Source organism: Lontra canadensis, unplaced genomic scaffold, assembly GCF_010015895.1.
Source record: "Lontra canadensis isolate GAN:19392208 unplaced genomic scaffold, GSC_riverotter_1.0 scaffold12, whole genome shotgun sequence".
In the NCBI taxonomy this organism is placed as follows: domain Eukaryota; kingdom Metazoa; phylum Chordata; class Mammalia; order Carnivora; family Mustelidae; genus Lontra; species Lontra canadensis.
This window is the reverse complement of record NW_022631006.1, coordinates 2,850,021-2,872,296: the sequence shown is the minus strand read 5'-3', so window position 1 is coordinate 2,872,296 and position 22,276 is coordinate 2,850,021.

Here is a 22,276-nt window from a genome sequence, read left to right as displayed (position 1 = left end):
GAAACAGTTTTAAGGAAAAACACACAAGACATATTAGACAATGATTATAAAACAGCTGTTGTAAGTATGCTTAATGAGCTAAAGAAAAACATGGGAAAAGAATCAAAGTAAAGTAACTCATGAACAAAATGGGAATGTCAACAAAAGAGAAATTACAAAAAGAATAAAATATGGAGATAAAAATATAATACCTGAATTGAAAAATTTGCTAATGATATACAACAGCAAAGTTAAATATGTAGACGAAAGAATCCGCAACCTTGAAGACAGTTAATTTGAAATTGTTGAGTCTGGGAAATGAGAGGGGAAAAAAAAAAAAGAATGAAGAAAAGTCAGTAGAGCACCAGGGATTTATGCAACACCATCAGTTAGATCAGTATGGACATGATGGTAGTACTATTAGGACAAGTAAAAGAGAAAGGAACAGATGGATTGTTTGAAGAAGTAACAGTTGAAAACTTCCCAAATTTATGAAATACATGAATACAAAATACATCCAACCAGCTTAACAAACTTCAAGTAAAATAAGTCTGGAGACCCAAGCTGAGACACATTGTAATCAAAATGCCGAAAGCCAAATACAAAGAGAGAATCTTGTAGCAGGAAGAAAAATTGATAATTACATATAAGGAATCCCCAACAAGACTTATATTGGATTTCTCATCAGAAATCTTATAGTCCAGAAGGTATTGATATGATATATTTAAAATACTGAAAGAAGAAAACTGTTAGCCAAGAGTTATCTCTCTGGCAAAACTGTCCTTCAAAAATGAAGAATTTAAGACATTCTCAGAAAAACAAAAGCTGAAGGAGTTTAATCTTCCCTACAAGAAATGATAATCTGAATCCTTCAAGTTGAAGTAAAAGGATACTAGATAGTAATTTGAAAGGATACTAGATAGAAATTTGTATTTGTATACAAATACAAAATTCTCCAGTAAAGATAAGTAACTGGACATGTATAAGAAACAATATTAATGTAATTTTGGTTTATGACTCCACTTTTTATTTTCTACAGCTTTTAAAAGACAAATATATTTTTTAAAGATTACAAATGATGTTAATAGTGGCACCAGATGTAAAGGCATATTTGGTGACATCAGTAACATAAACTGGGGGAGTGGAGCTATCAAGATACAGAGTTTTTATATGCAATTGAAGTCATATTAGTATGAATTTAAGATAGACTATCACAATTTTATGATGTCATATGTAATCCCCATGGCAACCAAAAAGATAATATATACAGAATATACACAAAAGTAAATAAGAAGGGAATCAAAACATATTACTATAGAAAAATCAACTAAACACAAAAGAAGGCAATAATGGGGGAAAAAGAGACCCAAATGCTACAAGGCATATTGCAAACAATTAAAATCATAAAAAAATAAGTGGTTCCCTGTTGATAATTACTTTAATTGTAAATGGGTTAAACTCCCCAGTCAAAAGATACCATTTAGCAAAATGTGTTAAAAAAAAATGCAGGGTTCAGACAATAAGATGTTGTCTGTCTCAAGAAACACACTTTTGCTCTAAGGATGCATATAGGTTGAAAGTGAAATGATAGAAAGAAAATTCTATGTAAATAGTAATGAAAAGAGAACAGGGATGGCATTATTAATATCAGACAGAATAGACTTAAGTCAAAAATTGTTACAAGAAAAAAAGAGCAATGTATAATGATAAAAGAATCAGTTCACAAAGATGTTAATTATATATGCATAAAAATTATAACCATATGTGCACCAAACATCAGAGATCCAAAATGTGTGAAGTGAACATTGACAGAATTAAAGGGAGGTAAAAAACCCAGATCTACAACAATAGTATGAGATTTTAATGTCCCACTTTCCACAATGGGTAGAACAACCAGACCACTGATCCATATGGAAATGCTGAACAATATTGAACAATGCTGTAGACCACTTATACCTTCCATATGTATACAAATCACTCCATTCAACAACAGCAGAATATACATTTTTCTCAAGTACACATGGAATATCCTCCCTGATAGACAATATGTGAGACCACAAGAAAAATCTCAAGAAAAAAAGAAGGTTTGTGAGTTGAGTAAATAGCTTTGAAGTCTTCTGGTAAGGGCAATATTAAGAGGTAACATGATTTCTCTCCTGGAAACAAGAAAATCTAGAATGCAGTTTTCTAGATCAACCATGTAAGGGTACTTGAAATATATGATAAATGGAATATAAAAACATGAGAAGAATTACTTCTTAAAAATTGTTACAGCTGGGGAGCCTTTGTGGCTCAGTGGGTTAAGTATCTGCCTTCCAATCATGATTCCAGCCCCTGGTTGGGCTCCCTGCTCAGCAGGGAGTCTGCTTCTCTTTTCTGCCCCTCCCCACAGTCTTTACTCTCTCTCTCTTTCAAATAAATAAATAAAATCTTTAGAAGAGTTGTTACAGCTTTGTGTAGAAAATGAATCTTTGGATAAATTGCCCATTGTATCCTGCTCCCACCAGCTCATTAGAGCCTTGGTCGGGGGATAAACATCTATAGTTCCTAGAGATGGAAGACTCAATTAGGAATGGGAGATAAAAACCAATGTCACAAGTCAAGACAGGGAGAACCTTCCAGTTTTCTAGTCCATTTTGGAATGTTTGGCAGACCAGCCAGAAATCTAATTAGAAGCATCTGGAAGTAAGAAATCCATAGGGCTAAGGTAATGTCTTCACATATTCCTGGATAACTGATAAACTATTTTTTTTATGTTCAGGAAATGCAATAGAGCACAACAAATATGACTCAAGAGATACTTGAGAACTGGCTGCAAATTTGATGTCTTCTTCAGCCAATATATAGCTTAGTCAGTAGAACTTGAAGCATCTGGTCACATTTACTAAAATATTGGTTGATCACTAAACTATGCAAACAAAGGTCTGTTGCCTCAGGAACCAGGCTAAAAAATATAAATTGCAATTATAAAATCCGATGAGAGACATCAGCATGGGGGAAACAATGCAGGGGAAACAAATATTACAATTTAAATTTAGCCAAGTTAGCAAAACACATAAGCAACAACAATAACAAAAACCCTCAAAAATAAATCACATTCCAGAGTTGCTTGACAAAATATCATCCAAAATATATTATTTTAAACCAAAACTAATAGACATATTAGACAAAGAGGATTGTAACTTGACCCACACTCAAGGTAAAAAAAAAAAAAAAAGTATTTAATAAAAACTAATTCTTAGTGGACCCAGGTATTGGATTTAGAAGGAAAGGACTTTGAAGCAGTTATTAAAAATATATTTAAAGAATTGAAGTAAACTGTGACTTAAAAATTAAAACAACATTCAACCAGTGATTAAACAAATAGGGAATAGCAATAGAGTAAAAGGAATTAGTAACCAGAACTGAAGAAAAAGCGGAGTTGTAAAGAATAATAACTAAAATGAAAAATTCACTAAAAATTCCAAATAGCAATTTTGTGATGGCAAAAGAAGGAACCAATTGATTTAATATAGACCAATGGAAAAAATCCAATGAACAGAGAAAAATCATGAAATAAAAATGAAGAGTCTCTAAGACCGCTAAGATAGGATGAAACAGTGTAATATACATATAGTGGCAGCAATAGGAAATTAAAGAGAGAAATGAGGAAAAAAAAGTATCTGAAGGAAAAGGAAAAGAAGGAAGAACAAGCATTACATGATGGCATTCACATGTAGAGGAGCTGAACTTAATGAATTCAAGCAATGGCCTCACTCAACCACTATCTAGCCAGCAATGTAAACAAGCCAAGTTCACAGTGGATATCGAAGCCATTTCTGCTGCACCTGACCCTTCATGGAACAAAGACCAGCTATTTCTCATAAGCCTTGCCCAAATTGAAGATTGTGTAACAAACAAATGATGATTGTTTGCAACCACAAAGTATAAAAGTGATTTGTCACACATACAATACATAATTGAAAAAACATACAAAATTATTTAATTTATAAATCATCTAGTGATACATTTTATGATAAGTAAATGAACAAGTACTCTTTTTTGAGCCTTTTGAGTTTAGAAGAGCCTTTTCATCTGCAATAGTCAGGTTAACAGTGATGAATATATGCTCTAATAAGCATAAACCTGCATGCCTCAAGGAATGCTACACAGCCAGTTTAATTACAGATATGTAGCTTGTGAATGTTATGGCATTTCATTTAAAGTTAAGTAGTAATATTGCACTATGGGGTATAATGCAACAAGAATGATAACTGTGGATATATACACCATTTGACTTATAAGCATCAAATTCTGTAAAGCACTAAAACATAGAATGTAAATAATTTTAATAAAATATTTCAATGTAATAATTTGTTTCTCTTAGAAACTATGTAGGGAAGGCAGAAAAAAATGTTATTTAAAGAGACTACTTCATGTATCTTTGTGAAAATAAGGCGCTATGGGCCTTATCTGTATGGTTTGAAGCCCAAAAACGATGTGACTACACTACCCTTTAAAAGCTATTAACAATTTAGGGACTGCTCAGAGAAGAAAAAATGTCCATTAAGAAAGGGAGCAGAGCAGTGTGTTAAAACCTCTGCCTTCGGCTCAGGTCATGATCCCGGGGTCCTGGGATCGAGCCCCACATCGGGCTCTCTGCTCAGCAGGGAGCCTGCTTCCCCCCTCTCTCTCTGCCTGCCTCTCTGTCTGCTTGTCATCTCTGTCAAATAAATAAATAAAATCTTTAAAAAAAAAAAAAAAAGGGAGCAGAGATTTAAAAAAAAAAAAAAAGGCCAATGGTAGGTGTTGTGAAGAAGAATGGCATCTGAAAAAACAATTCCCAATACAGGCAGAAATTTATAATTTTGTTCTGTTTGCTATTTGGCAATTTTTTACTTTATTTCTTCAGTAGATCTGATGCTGAAATGCTTCCTGAAAGTGGTGTTTATTGGAGAAAAGGGGAGGATGAGAGAAAGTGATTTCAAAAACATGGAGCTAATTTTGTCTATCATATGAATCATGTTATAGACTGATTTGTGTCCCACCCCCAAATTCATTTGTAAAAGCCCTAACCAGTGTGTCTGTATTTGGAAACAGAGCCTTTCATGAAGGAATTATAGTTAAATGAGCTTTTAGGGATGGGACCATAATCCAGTAGGAACTGGTATTGTTACAAGAGCAGGAAACACAACAGAGATCCTTGTCTCTCTTCTTGTCTCTATCTCTCTCTCTTTCTCTTTCTCTCTCTCTCTCTGCGTGTACACAGAAGAAAGGCCATGTGAAGATACAGCAAGAAGATAGATGATCATCTTCATGTCTAAAAGAGAGGCCTCACCAAAAACCCTACCAGCCCCTTGATCCTGGACTTCCAGCTTCTGTAACTGTGAGAAAATAGATGCTTGTTGTTTAAGCCGCCAAATCTGTGGTGGTTTATTTTGGCTGCCTTAGTGGACTTAATATAAGGCAGTAGCAGAGGCATGAGAACAACCATCTAAAGTAATATTTAAGTAAGACCAATAGTTCGGTGGAAACAAAATTTAAGCAAGAGGTAATTTTGAAAATGAGTTCACAGTAGCTTAAAGAAACTTCAGGAGGGCATTATACTTCCCAGAAAATAGTATAGAGGATTTAAGCCAACTTCATTTAATGGTCAAAATGAACTCATCTGATACCTAGAATTTATTTTAGACTATTTATTTGGGATAAACCTTAGGCTATTCTATAAAGACCATGAGGAGTAAGAGTAGCATTAGATTTCCTAACACAATATGGTTTATTTGTTTTGTTTCTATTTTATTTTGTTCCATTCCTAAACTCTATTTATAGTGTCTTTTTTATGGTTTTCATCTTGAAGTGCAGTAGTAATGCCCATAAGACTAGTTTTATATATTGAACAATTTCAGTTATACCTTTCAATATGGAATCTTTGTCCATTTGATTTGATTTGAAATTGACATAATTTGAATGTTGGCATGAAAGATATTGAGTTAGCTCCTTTCAGTTTAATGAATTTTATTGTCTAAGGTATGAAAATCAAGGGCCTTATATTTCTTTCACCTCCATAATTGGACAAGAAATATGATCATAAGTTTTAAACAATGAGTACCTCTAGAAGTTTATGAGAGACCATAACTTTTATCTTCAGATTCTGAAGAGATTAGCAATAGGTATATGACAATTTGCCTGTGTGACCCAGCAAAATAAATAAACCTCTTCACTAAGATTGGTTAATCAAATTACTTGACAGTGGGGCACATGGGTGGCTCAGTGGGTTAAAGCTTCTGCCTTCGGCTCAGGTCATGATCCCAGGGTCCTGGGATCAAGCCCCGTATCCGGCTCTCTACTCAGTGGGGAGCCTGCTTCCTCCTCTCTCTGCCTGCCTCTCTACTTGTGATCTTTATCTGTCAAATAAATAAAATCTTTAAAAAAAAATTACTTGACAGTAGAAGGAAAGCAGAATATTTGGGGAATTGGCTGAAAGATTTTGCCAATGTAAAATCAGAAATCTGCCTAAAATCCTGTTTAATGAAATTGAACGTGCTATATTTTCATTGTTGTGTAATATTTTTTAAGTAATAAAAACTCTTAAATAATTCTATTCAGTCATTACACAGTAAGTGAATTAATGTTTGTGACTTTTCTATTTCCATGCATATATAAACTTTAAAAAGTTATTGTCTAAAACATATTAAATATTAAAGACTCCTACATCTGTAATTTTAATATTTAAAGTAATTGCTTTCCATATCATCAAAATGTGCACAAATTTAATTTCTATATCTACATATGTTTCATTAGATGAATAAATCAGGATTAATTTAAATATTCTTCCATTTGCTGTACTATAAATAATATTGCAGCTGACATATTCATAATGAAATACCTACCTGCATTTCTCTCAGACTATCATTACATGCAAAAACTTTTTATCTATTAAAAGTTCTTCTATACAGCAATATGTTTAATGCTACTCTTCAGGCATCCTAATATAATAATAATAAGAAGAAGAAGAACAGTAATAACTGTGTGTCTAGAAGTTTTTTATTTTGTTTTGATTTTTTTTTCATTAATTCTTGTCTAGGAAACTATTGTGTAAACAAAGTATTTAAAAGTAATGTAAATTTGGGGCGCCTGGGTGGCTCAGTGGGTTAAAGCCTCTGCCTTCGGCTCAGGTCATGATCCCAGGGTCCTGGGATCGAGCCCCATATCGGGCTCTCTGCTCTGCAGGGAGCCTGCTTCCTTCTCTCTCTCTGCCTGCCTTTCTGCCTACTTGTGATCTCTTCTGTCAAATAAATAAATAAAATCTTAAAAAAAAAAAAAGTAATGTAAATTTAAGTGATCTTAAATAGATTATTTTGGGTGAAGGGCTATGATGAAAATGAAAGACATGAAGAGCTACCTTTCACTATTCTGGAAAGCTCATTTCCAACATTCAACAATATGAAAAAAATATGTAGTAAAAATATACAGTGAATATAAATGTTTATAATTTATTTAATGGTACATCTAACCTAATGTGCTTTTTTAAAATATACTTGTTAAAGATCAAATAGTATTGATTATATTAATAATAATTACCAGGGAAATAAATTGATAAGAATCCTGAATCAAATGTGTATATTAAATAAACAACAGTTTTTAAAAAGAATTTAATATAGACAGTATTTTACTGAAATTGTAATAAACTTCAAATAATGAACAAGTTTCTCATTGCAAATTTACCTTTATGTATTTTTTTAAATATTTTATTGATTTATTTAACAGAGAGAGACAGATCACAAGTAGAGAGGCAGGCGGGTGAGGGGGGGAAGCAGGCTACCCGCTGAGCAGAGAGCCTGATGTGGGGCTCGATCCCAGGACCCCGAGATCATGACCTGAGCTGAAGGCAGAGGTTTAACCCACTGAGCTACCCAGGTGCCCCCCTTTATGTATTTTTTATGACATCTTTAAATATTAAAAGAAATGTGATATAAACATTTATACATACATGTAACAAATAAGAGCTACAAAGTACACAAAAAGAAAAAAAAGCTAAAGATGTGATCAAATAGCATTTTAAAAATTATTTATGTTTGACTAGTGTATAAATAAATCAAGATGCCTAAAGTAGCATGGGCAAAATGAATATCAAAGGTATTTTCTCGGGACGCCTGGGTGGCTCAGTTGGTTGGACGACTGCCTTCAGCTCAGGTCATGATCCTGGAGTCCCGGGATCGAGTCCCACATCGGGCTCCCAGCTCCATGGGGAGTCTGCTTTTCCCTCTGACCTTCTCCTCGCTCATGCTCTCTCACTGTCTTGCTCTCAAATAAATAAATAAAATCTTTAAAAAAAAAAAATTAAAAAAAAAAAAAAAAAGGTATTTTCTCTATCTATAAGTGCCTGTAAGACATTTAAAATAATTATAGATCCAAAAAGAACCAGTAAGCAAAATACCATTTGTAGTCTGTCTTGTAGTGGTAACATCTCTTTTTAAATGCAATTTATCTGCTTTGAGTAAAATCAATTTCACAAAGAAATGATAAAAGCTTCATAAAGGAAATATTAAAAATAACATTGAAATTAATGTCTTGGAAAATTTCTTTCATCTAAATGTTATTTTGTCCTCTTACATAAAGTAAAAAAAATCACAAATTAAAGAGCACCTGAAATAACTTCACATATCTTTTTTAGAAGAGTTGTTTCATGATGCAAAACATGCAGACTTTTGAGCTTCCCCAAATCAAGATTAAATTTTCAAAGACATTTTCTTTAAAACTGAAAAAAACTCAAATTGCTTGTCAAATGATTTTTTGCAACTTCCATTTTATGTCAGCTGACCCTTCTTGAATATCTACATTTCATGCTGTGTAAATAGAACCTCTTTTGTATTATATTCCTCAAAATTTTCTACATTAGTCCAATCTGGAATCCTAGCAACAGACCACTTTACTATGTGCTAGTTCTCTTTTTGAGCAAATAGCTTTTAATTGTCAGGTAGCAGAGATTCAGAAATGAATGTCACTGAATGCTTGACACCAGCACATTTAGTGACCTGGATTATCATTTTCTCCCTCCAGAATCATAATGAAACCTTCTTTTTAAATCACTTGAACATATATTTTAAAGATTCAATTTACTTTTTTCCCTTAAAAAAAGCATGCAACTAATATGTGAATATATTGTAACAAGCTACACAACACGAAACTATGTGAATGTTCAACATCACTCCCTTAATTGACACATTTCTTGTTTTCATACACAACCTCAGACAATGGTTTGTGTTAACTTGGTTCTTTTTCTGTGCATTTAATAAACATAATTATGTACATATATCTCTTCAACTAAACATTTTACTTATAGAAATTTGTATCATTCTATACTTATTTGACTTGTGTTTCTTTATTTAGTATGCCTTTGAGAATTTTTCATATCAGCAGTACTTGGCACAAAATATATATTCAGTGATTGTTACCTATAAGTGTGTAATTGTCGTCATGCGATTTTAAAAATGAAGTACATTTATTTTAATCATATAAACATTTTTTCTCCTTTATAAATTTATTTTATGAAGAAATTTTCTTTCATAAATTTATTTTGAAATGTATTTATATTTTTATTTATGTATAATAAAAAAATTTGGAGTACCATTTTGGTCCATCCAAAATTAGATAAGCAGTTTAGTTTGACTCTGCTCTCTCCCTTATCCATATCCACAGATACAAAATCAAGGAAATGTACAATTTGCATCTTAGAAATAGCAGCATCCCCACAGAGGACCTTGTGGGGCCTGGAGATTAACCTTAAGAATGCAACATACTCCTCCACTTTGGCACAGCCACGGTCCAAAGGCAATAACAGATTTTTAAAAGTGTCATTGTGTGGATGAAAACTGTGTAAGCAATAGTGACCTGATTTGCCAAATAATTATTAATATGTTTTTTCCCATTGACATTTCTAACTACAGATTATTTACTCTCTTGGTCTTGGTTTTATCGGTTTGTGGAGTAGGATATGTTTAGTGAATGGAAAATTGAGAATTTACCTAGAAGATTGGGAGGAAAAAAATCTAATGGCCAAAAATAGAATTATGCAGTATTTCTATAGCTTTGAAAGTCAAGGTAGATTCTCCAGACAAGATTTTCCTAATTATCTTACTGCCCACGTATCATTCTGAAGTTCAAGGGAGTAGTACCACCTTGTAAAGTTGACAATACTAGGCTTTCATCTTCTGCAACAATGCCTTGAAGTGTGGTGTTCTGTAGTAAAGGAACGCAATATAAGAGAGATAAAAGGAAAACCAAATACTTTTCCAGTTGCAGGAGTTGCTGAGCTGCTGAAGCTAATCACGTTACTGAGAGTCGGATTGAGAGTAGGGCTAGAGGACTAACATGGTACGAATAAATGAAGAAAATTTGACAGCAAATGTTCAGGTAAAAGGAGGTCCTGTAATTTAGAGTCTTAATGTTTCTCAGCCACCCTTACTTTCCTTGAGGAATGGAATTGAACCAGAAAACTGAAAGTGTGTCTGGGAACTTGTCAAAAGAGAGCATTCTGACAGGGTCTCAGTTGCTTTGCCCTGGAAGCTGTATTATAGACTACCCTGTCTGGGACCGAATCAGTCACGGCAGATCTTTTGGATGTTTACAGTGCTGCAAGGGGCTGGAATGCCATGGGGACAGTTAGATACTCTCACCCAGACTCTGACCAAGACAGAATAACAAGTTACATCTTTTTCAAATTTAGGTCTTGAATGCAACTATGCAAAGAAAGGGAGTACAAGAGATACTGTACCGTAGAACATGAGTAGAATTCAATAGTAAAAGACTATTTTGTTTTGGGTTCTCCCCACCATATTATTATTTTGCTTTGAGTTATTTCCTCAAAAACAGAAAACTATGGGGCACCGGGTAGCACAGCTCATCAAGCTTCCAACTCTTGATTTGGGTTCAGGTCATGATCTCAGCATTATAAGATCAAACCCGATGTAGGCTCCATGCTAGGTGTGAGGCTGGCTAAAGATTCTTCTCTCTCCCTTTCCCTCTTGCCCCTCCCCCTCTAAAAAAACAACAACAAAAAAATGAAATGGAGACCTAGGAATTTTAATCTAAAAATGATTTTACAGATTAAAATGTCTCTCTAAAATTATTTTAAATAATAATATCCAGAGAAGATATTATTATAACTATTTTGATTTATTATAGTTGTAACATAATACTTATAATAAAATAATTTTAAATAAGGTTTCTTTTTATCACTGGATTGAAGACAGTTTTAGCCAAATAAATATTTAGTTAATTTTTCCTGCTAGCCAGCAAACTGAAGGCTTAAGAGAAAGGTCAAATTATTAAAAAAAAAAAAACAAAACACAAGATTTAAAATTTTTCTTCAATATCCAAATTGTAGCATGAGTGAATCTAGCTAAGAAACTTTTCTCTTTTTTTTTTTTAGGTGTGCTAAGAAATGTTTCATTGGGTTTTTTTTTGTTTTTGTTTTTGTTTTTTCTTCAGGAATGGGTTTTGAGTTTTGTAAATGCTATGTATAATGTTTTGGAGATAAAATATATTTTGCTTGTTTTTACTAATCACCTTACATTTGGTCAGTATTTCCTCAAATATGCTTCACTTACCACAATTAAGGAATATATATACTCTGTGCTCCATGAAGAAAAGATTCTAGGGAGAGAGAAGTTACTTAAAAGGAAGGTGGATAAGAACATTCTGCTAGGGGTGGGGCGGGATGTATAACTGGTTTTCCTTGAGAGCTCAGACTTAGTGTAGTGAGTCGAAAAGTAGGACTGACTAGTCAATGGGGCGCCTGGGTGGCTCAGTCAGTTAAGTGTCTGCGTTTGGCTCTGATAATGATCTCAGGGTCTGGGATAGAGCCCTGCGTTGGACTCCTGCTTATTGGGGAGTCCTGCTTCTCCATCTCCCTCTCCTTCTGTGTGTACTTTCTCTCTCTCTCTCAAATAAATAAATAAAATCTGAAAAGAAAAAAAAAAGTATGACTCTTCCAGCAGTGGGCATTGCTGATTCCAATTTCCAAATCCTATCCCTGAGATCTTTTAAAGTAATCTTTGTTTAATGAAGATGTAGTGGCTAAACAAAAATCACAGTAACTGGGGTATCTGGGTGGTTCAGTCGGTTGAGCATCTCACTTGGAGTCAGGTTATGATCTGGGGTCCTGGGATTGAGTCCTGCCTCGGGCTCCTCACTAATCAGGGAGTCTGTTTGTCCCTCTCCTGCTCCCTCTGCCCCTTCCCCCACTTATGCTCTCTATCTCCCTGTCTTCCCCCCAAATCAATAAATAAAATATTAAAAAAAAAATCACAGTAATCTCCTATTCTATATACATTAGTGATATTACTTTATAAGTTATATATACATTATGTTTGTGTGTGTATATATAGTATCAGTTTCATAGTCTGTATTGTTTTACAGACATATTCTCCCAGATTGTAAAGAGTAGATAACTCTACAGTATTTAACTAACCAGAATGTTTTTAACTTTCAGTCTATTAAAAAAAAAAAAAAAAAAAACTTTCAGTCTATAATGACACTGATATCCAGAATTCAGCAAGAAAAACAGTAACGGGGCAATTATTTGATTAATTTCACTTGAAGTTCTGGGTTTAATGACATACTTCCCATCATTACCTTCCTTATATATATAATACATATTTTTTAATTAAAAAATAATAATTAGGGGCACCTTGGTGGCTCAGTGGGTTAAAGCCTCTGCCTTCAGCTCAGGTCGTGATCTCAGGGTCCTGGGACCGAGCGCCGCATCGGGCTCTCTGCTCAGTGGAGAGCCTGCTTCCTCCTCTCTCTCTCTCTCTGCCTGCCTCTCTGCCTACCTGTGATCTCTGTTTGTCAAATAAATAAATAAAATATTTAAAAAATAATAATAATAATAATTAATGTTTATTGAATCTACCTGGCTATACATATTTTACATCTATTACCATTTTTTTTTCATGCACACCTATTAGACAAGGATTATTATTAGCCCATTTTGCAGGTGAGGAGACATAAATTCCTTAAGATTTAGTTCCCACAATTCTTGGATTTTCTGGGGGTTTTTTTCTTAGTTTTTTTTTTTCCTCTTTACATTCCAGTTCTTGAAGTTTCTATTCACATAGCCTCAAGCTTAATGATTCTTTTCTCAGTTACGTTTAGTCTACTAGTGAGCCCATCAAAGACATTCTTCATATATGTTGTAGTGTTCTTACATGTAGCATTTCTTTTTGATTCATTCTTAGAATTCCTTACGCTGCCCATCTGTTATTGCATACTGTCTACTTTGTCCATTAGAGACCTTAGCATATTAATCATGGATGTTTTAAATTACTGGTTAATAATTTCCACATCTTTGTCATATCTGAATCTGGTTTTGATGTTTGATCTGTCTCTTCAAACTGTGTTTTTGCCTTTTAGTATGACTTGTAATTTTTTCTTGACAGCTAGACATGATGCTCTGGATAAAAATAACTGTGGTAAGCAGGCTTTTAACAATGTGGTGGTAATGCATGGGGGAATGGGGAAGCATTCTGTAGTTCAATGATCATGTCTCAATCTTTTAATGAGCTTGTGTCTCTGGATTGTCAGCTTCACAAGGGCTTCTCAGGTTTTCTCCATTTTAGGTGGGACGGGATGCCCAGAGTAGACTGAAATTGATTATTTCCCTCACTCTAGGTTGGTTAGGCTCTGAGAGAACTCTAGTAGTGTCACTCTGGTAAACTCCTGAGGGAAAACCTTGTTAAACAGCAAATAATACTTGGCATATTTCAAAATAGTATTCTTTCTCTTCCCCCACCCCCCTCCCCCACCAGAAGCACAAAGGAATTTTTCTCCAGTATTCACTGTGAGAACCTCGTCAAACTCTTGGAGGTAAAACTTAACAAAAGTTTGGGAGCCCTCCATGACTAGGTTCCCCTGAAGTTTTTCATTCTCCAGCAATTTGTCAGTTGCAGTTTAGGTTTTCCTACTCCAGCCTGGTTTCCATGAATATTTTTGCTCGTAGGTGTCTGATTTAGTAAGTTGCAATTCTTTGTATTCATCTACCTGTATCCAGGAGATTGCCTTTTTACATCAGTTCTCTGAGGGATCTATGAAGAGTTGTTATTTTTTTTTAGTTTGTTTAGTTTTTTACTTGTTAGAACAGAATAGTGTTAACTGGAAGTCCCTCACACAAATTTTTAAACCTGAAATTTGTTTAAAAATAAATGTTTAAGATCATAAAGCGATAATAATGGAAAGTATTAAGAACTACATCAAAATACTATTCTTGTCTTATCATTCCTACTCTCCCCACCTGTTGCAATTTAAGTTCCATCTCAGAAAAATTCACTGATGCATTCTTTCAGGCTTTCAAGACTTAAAGCCTATGCTAACTACTCTTCTCCAGAGCACAGAGAAAATACCATGTCTTAATACTTTTTATTGAGCCAGTACCTGATAACACTAATACACATATGGGTGGGAGGGTGGGGGAGGAAATGGTCATAATTTTTAAATGAAATTGAAAAAAATCTTGAACTACAGGATGGATTATATTCTTTGTTCAGCCCTTCTGTTGTTAGTGAGCCAGAAACTGAGATAGGCAGGAGAAGCAAATAGATGTCATATCCTTTTCCTTCAAAAGTGATTTGTGTCTCAGGAGTACATCTAGGGATGTAGGAATGCTCCTCTCAGCTTTTGGCCATTGTAGTGAAAATTTAACAGCCATCAGGCTAGCTGGTATGATCAGGAGTAGGAAGAGTTGAAAGACCCACTTGCCTTTTATTTGGCCATCTCTCCTCAAGTATTTTTGTTTTAGTGTTTCAAGATTGACTCCCAGATAAATAATTATGCTTTCCTCTTGCACCCTTTCTTACATCTAGATCTCTTTTGATTAGAAATAGTCATCTAGAGAAATTAAATTGATCTCTACAAAAAATTTCTTTCTCATCCCATTCTGGGCTCTTTTGAATAGAAGAATAGGGGTTCAAGGAGTATATTTCCTATCTCTCAACCCAGGCAGAAGTCACTATAAGTGAATCTATAGTGCTCTGTAGATAGAAGAATGAGCTTTAGAGTCAGTCTGGCAGCCTTCCAATCTGAGATCTCCTGCTTGTTAATGCTAGGACCTAAAGCTTGTAGTTACAGCTATGTGTTCTCCCAGGTCTGCTATCATTTCCTCAGCAAAGCATACTATTATACCTCATCATAATAGTCTTTTACTTATTGCATTTTAATTTTATAGAAGTTTTGTGACCGTATTAATCTTCATTGAACTTCATTGAACTATAAATTTATGACAATAGAGACTGAGTTTAGTTTATAAACACAATATCTATCTTCTACTGGTAGAGAAACTGACCATTGAACTATAAATTTCTTCATTGAACTATAAATTTATGACAATAGAGACTGAGTTTAGTTTATAAACACAATATCTATCTTCTACTGGTAGAGAAACTGACCAATAGTAGACACTCAGTAAGTATGTGTTGAGTGAATGAATGTATGTATCACTTCATAGTTTAAAAATTTTTTTTGCACATAGAATCTTCGTTTATCATAAATACTATGTTGAATTTATTTGATAGAGGATGTATTAACTTTGATGCTTTGATGTGAAAGTAGCTCAATATAAACTGATGTGGATCTATGTGATTTTATTGAAATAATTTCCAAATGATAAAAATGAAAGTTAAAGATTTTTTGAGACATGTTAAATGTATTGTAAGTGACAAAAACTGAGTATGTAGAGAAGATACCATAAGCTGAGAAAGTAAATATAGTTATTGACATAGAGATAGTGACAAAAATATTTTTAGAGCAGTACAATGGCTATTATTTTCTTTGAGAAAATAAGACATTGAGGAAACTTTCAAATTAGGTAAAACACAGAGGTAGAAAACTACCCAAGGGATGATTTACAAGAAATTTATTTCATCCTCACTATTACTACTGAAAAACTCTTTTTTTGAATATTGACCTATTCATTTGTTACAAATAAATTATTTCCTTCTAGAAATTTTGCATATGTGTCTTTACACAAAGATTATGACTATGGTTCTTAATTTTTTTCCATTAAAACACCACTAAAGGGGGAGCCAGGTGGTGGGTATTAAGGAGGACACGTATTACATGGGGCACTGGGTGTGGTGCAAAAGCAATGAATACTGTTATGCTGAAAAGAAATTAAAAAAAAAAAAACACTAAAACTTGATGAATAGTTGAAATTTCTTTGAATAGCTATGTTTTATCTTAAAATATTTAAACAAATTGTGTCCTCAACTCCATAATATGACAGTGTCTTTGTTACATTCTGTCATGTATGTTGATATTTTAATATTGATATTTTAAAGACATTCCATTGAGTAAGAATCAAATTTTACACATTTATCCCCTGGCTTCTTATATCCATGGAACAACATTAGTTGTTCCATGGATATAAGAATATATCTGAGATAAGATATCCCAGGATATTCTAATTTTGTACAGAAGAGAAATCTGCTTGAGAAATTTGCCTTTATACTTTTATTACAGTAATATATTCAGAAAAAATTGACCAAAATTTAATACCTCTATAGATGTCAAGCTTGAGAGTATTTTTCATAGTTTAATTTTACTACTAAATTGTACCAAAAGAATATTTATGTTATTTCTGTGATAAAGTTTTTGTTTAGAGCCCATTTAAGGTGAGAATGAGCATTCATTAATCTATATTTGTCTAGCTACAGTAACTTCAACCTATTGGTGAATTTGTATGTTATTTCTGTAAACACAAATGGCCAAATCACTCATGCAGGCTTTTATACCAACAAATGATTAAAATGAATCAGGGAGCACAAATACCATTTATAACAGGGGATAAAAGTATTGTTGGAAATATTTTCCTTTTGGAGCCTTCATTTAAGATATTAAATAGTCCTTGTATTTTATAATCCTAAGGTGTGTAACAAATTCATTATATCATCAGAATGAAGAATGATGTATGAAAAGGTCTTTGAAAAGTTTTGGTTTATGGGCATAGAAATAGTCAAGTCTGAAATGTTTTGTCAATTTCTAAATAGTGTACCTCTCCTAAATATTCCTCATAGAGTGACCTTGTTAGACAAGGCTAGCTGGAGTCACTACAGGCTTCACAGTTGGGGTTGCCTGATTTGTTTGTTATTTAAGGCCTCGCACACTATTGTTCTATAACCTAACAAGATCCTATAGGAATAAGTGTCAGACCCAAATCCATCTGACAGTTTCTTTTCACTCTCGTTTGAAAAAATTGACACTTATTTTGAATCCACTATCCACTCAAAATCACACCTATAAGATCTGGGAAATTTGTTAGATTTCATCAGTCCCACTGTTTTCTCTAGGTCATTTGTCTTGCCTAAACTGTCTGAAAAACAAGGAGTAGTGTGGCCTTAGTGTACATGGAAGAGAAACTCACAAAGTTAGGTGAGGAAAGCAAAATCTCTGATTTGTGCCATATTTATTTTACATAGCAGTCCCAGACTTTGACCAACTCCTATGAAATTGGCATAGTTTTTGAACATTTTCCCACTGGGTTATTTACAATATGAGTCAGAATTCCTTGGAGAGGAGTGCCTCGGTGTCTAAGTCGGTTGAGCGCCTGCCTTTTGCTCAGGTCATGATCCCCCATGCTGGGACCGAGCCCCAAGTCAGGGTCTCTGCTCAGAAGGAGCCTGCTTCTTCCTCTCCCTCTGCCTGCCACTCCCCCTCTTGTGTTCTTTCTCTGTCAAATAAATAAATAAAATCTTAAAAAAAAAAAAAAGAATTCCCTGGAGAAACTTACTTAAAGCTTGCTAATGAACTACAGATTAATATGTTTTATATTAAAATCATTCACCCTTATTACATACAATAGGGGTTACAGTATCAATTTTACTTTTGGTGACCAAAAATAAGAATTGCCTGTTGTGAAAGGAGACTTAAATATAATTTTGAATGATCTTGTATGTTATTTTTAAATTAGGTTTTAATACTACTTCAATTATTTTCTTATCATTTTCACTATTTTAGAAAAGGCATAAATAAGGGTAAAATATATTTAATAAATAGATAATATTGACAAATTTGGTAAAATAATTTTATCTTTGGATTATTGAAGGAGACAAAATACTTTTGTCTTAGACTTGAATCTCAGTAGGGAAATGATTGACAAGTAGGAATAAGTATGTTTGTTGGTTATAATTAAACATTTGGGCTATTTCATCATTTAAACAATCCCCATGTGAAGTTTGGTGTTTATTTTTTATAATTTCTGAAATTTTTTTGATGAAGAGTGCGTGTGAGTGGTGTGGGCGGGGGGATAGAGGTAGAGGCAGAAAGAATCAACAGGCTCTATGCCCAGCACAGAACCCAAAGTGGGGTTCAATCTCACAAACCTGATATCATGACCTGAGCCAAAATCGAGAGTCAGATACTTAGCCCACTGAGCCATCCAGGTTGGCTCATCTGAGCCAACCCAACTGATATTTTTTAATGGTGGGTTTTTGTTTTCATTTTTTTTTTTTTAAGATTTTTATTCATTTGACAGACAGAGATCACAAGTAGGCAGAGAAGCAGGCAGAGAGAGAGGAAGGGAAGCAGGCTCCCCGCTGAGCCGAGAGCCCAATGCAGGGCTCGATCCCAGGACCTTGAGACCACAACCTGAGCCGAAGGCAGAAGCTTTAACCCACTGAGCCACCCAGGCACCCCCATTTTTTTTTATTTAAATTCAATTAATTAGCATACAATGTATTACTGGTTTCTGAGGTTTATCAGTCTTATATAATACCCAGTGTTCATTATATCACATGACCTCCTTAATGTCTAACACCCAGTTACCCATCCCTCTGTCACCCTGCCCCCCAGCAATCTTAGTTTGTTTCCTGTATCTCTTATGGTTTGTCTCCGTCTCTGACTTCATCTTATTTTATTATTCCCTCTCCCCTCCTATAATCCTGCTTTATTTCTTAAATTCCACATATAAGTGAGAACATATGACAATTGTCTTTCTCTGATTAACTTATTTCACTTAGCATAATATCCTCTAGTTCCAGCCACATCATTGCAAATGGCAAGATTTCATTTCTTTTGATGGCTGAGTAGTATTCCATTGTATTTATGTATATATACAACACATCTTCTTTATCTAGTCATCTGTTGATGGATGTTTGGGCTCTTTCCATAGGTTGGCTGTTGTGAACATTACTGCTGTAAATATTAGGGTGCAGGTGCCCCTTTGGATCCTTGCATTTGTATCTTTGGGGTAAATACCCAGTAGTGCAGTTGTTGGGTCCTAGGGTAGCTCTATTTTAAACTTTTTGAGGAACCTCCATACTGTTTTCCAGAGTTGCTACACGAGCTTGCATTCCCACCAACAGTGTAAGACGTTCCCCTTTCTCCACATCCTCACCAACATCTGTTGTTTCATGACTTATTAATTTTAGCTATTCTGACTGGGGTGAGGTAGTATCTCATTGTGGTTTTGATTTGTATTTCCCTGATGCTGAGTGACATTGAGCATTTTTACATATCTGTTGGCCATTTGGATGTCTTCTTTGCAGAAATGTCTGTTCATGTCTTCTACCCCTTTCTTGATTAGATTTTTGTTCTTTGGATATTGAGTTTGATAAGTTCTTTATAGATTTTGGATACTAACCCTTTATCTGATATGTCATTTGCAAATATCTTCTCCCATTCTATCTGTTGTCTTTGGTTTTGTTGACTCTTTCGTTTGCTGTGTAAAAGCTTTTTATCTTGAAGTTGCAGTAATTCATTTTTCCCTTGTTTTTCTTGCCTTGGGTGATGTGTCTAACAAGAAGTTACTATGGCCCAGGTCGAAGAGTTTGCTGCCTGTGTTCTCCTCAAGGATTTTGATGGATTCCTTTCTCACATTGAGGCCTTTCATCCATTTTGAATCTATATGTTGTGTATGGTGTAAGGAAATGATCCAGTTTCATTTATCTGCACGTGGCTGTGCAATTTTCCCAATACCATTTGTTGAAGAGACTGTATTTTTTCCATTGGATATTCTTTACTGCTTTATCCAAGATTAGTTGACCAGAGAGTTGAGGGTCAATTTCTGGGCTTTCTATTCTGTTCTATTGATCTATGTATCTATTTTTGTGCCAGTACCATACTGTCTTGATGATTACAGCTTTGTATTAGAGCTTGAAGTCTGAAATTGTGATGTTGCCAACTTTGGTTTTCTTTTTCAATATTCTTCTGACTATTCGGGGTCTTTTCTGTTTCCATACAAATTTTGGGATTATTTGTTTCAGCTCTGAAAAAAGTTGATGGTGTTTTGTTAGAGATTGCATTGAATGTATAGATTGCTCTAGGTAGCATCAATATTTTAACAACATTTGTTCTTCCAATCCATGAGCATGGAACGTTTTTCCATTTCTTTGTGTCTTCCTCAATTTCTTTCATGAATATTCTATAGTTTTCTGAGTACAACTTCTTTGCTTCTTTGGTTAGATTTATTCCTAGCTATCTTATGGTTTTGAGTGCAATTGTAAATGGCATCAACTCCTTAATCTCTCTTTCCTCTGTCTCATTTTTGTGCATTGATTTTATATCCTGCCACTTTATTAATTCCTTTATGAGTTCTAGTAGTTTTGGGGTGGAGTCTTTTGGGTTTTCCACATAGAGTATCATGTCATCTGCAAAGGATGAGAATTTGACTTCTTTGCCCATTCAAGTGTCTTTTATTTCTTTTTGTTGTCTAATTGCTGATGATAAAACTACTAGTACTGTGTTGAACAGCAGTGGTGATAGTGGACATCCCTACCATGTTCTAACCTTAGGCAAAATGCTCTCAGTTTTTCCCCATTGAGAATGATACTCACTGTGGGCTTTTCCTAGATGGCTTTTATGATATTGAGGTATATTCCCTCTATCCCTACACTGTGAAGAGTTTTAATCAAGAAAGGATACTGCTTTGTCAAACGCTTTTTCAGCATCTATTGAGAAGATCATATGGTTCTTGACCTTTCTTTTATTAATGTATTGTATCACACTGATTGATTTACAGATGTTGAACCACTTTGCAGGCCAGGAATAAATCCCACTTAGTCATGGTGAGTAATCCTTTTAATGTTGGATCCTATTGGCTAATATTTTGGTTGAGAATTTTTGCATCCATGTTCATCATGGATATTGGTATGTAATTCTTTTTGGTGGGGTCTTTGTCTGGTTTGGGGATTAAGGTAATGCTTGCCTCCTAGAAAGAGTTTGGAAGTCTTCCTTCCATTTCTATCTTTTGAGACAGCTTCAAAGGAATAGGTATTCATTCTTCTTTAAATGTTTTGAAGAATTACCAAAGGAAGCCATCTGGCCCTGGGCTCTTTTTTGTTGGGAGATTTTTGACCACTGCTTCAATTTCCTTGCTGGTTATAGGTCTGTTCAGGTTTTCTATTTCTTAGTGTTTCAGTTTTGATAGTAATATGTCTCTAGGAATGCATCCATGCCTTCCAGATTGCATAATTTGTTGGCATATAGTTGCTCTTAATGTGTTCTTGTAACTGTTTCAAATCCCTGCATCAGGCTCCCTGCTCTGCAGAGAGTCTGCTTCTCCCTCTCCCTCTGCCTGCCATTCCCCTTGCTCTCAATCTCTATCAAATAAATAAATAAAATCTTAAAAAATTAAAAAAAAAAAACTTGGGGGGGGGGCGCCTGGGTGGCTCAGTGGGTTAAAGCCTCTGCCTTCTGCTCATGTCATGATCCCAGGGTCCTGGGATCGAGCCCCGCATCAGGCTCTCTGCTCAGCAGGGAACCTGCTTCCCTTCCTCTCTCTCTGCCTGCCTTTCTGCCTACTTGTGATCTCTGTCTTTCAAATAAATAAAATCTTAAAAAAAATAAATTCTATAAAAAGAAAAACAAAAAAAAACTTGGGTTTAGAGGTTTAGTTGCCTTCAGAGAGGGATATCAATCAGAATGGAGACTTACGGAGTGTGGCACATGTCTTGATATAGGTGGTGGTTACATATGTAAAAATATATATGACTGAATATATATGGTATACATACAAGTGTATATATTTGTAAAAAGCCACCAAGATGTACCCTTAAAATTCATATATCTTGATGTATATAACTTATGACTTAGTAATTAGAAGGAAAGAAAAGAAAAGAATAAAAAGGAACAAGAGTTTATCTTTATGCAGTAAAAAGTCTTATGGTGGGCATCACTCTCTCTGGTATCACAGGATACCACAGTCTCTAGGACTCTCTTGGATATCTTAATTGCATTGTGGTTGCTGTAGCTTCAGTTGCTTGTCTGTGTCCCAGGAAGAAAGGAGGAGAAAGGAACAGAATGGATATATATGTGCAAGGGTGAGGGA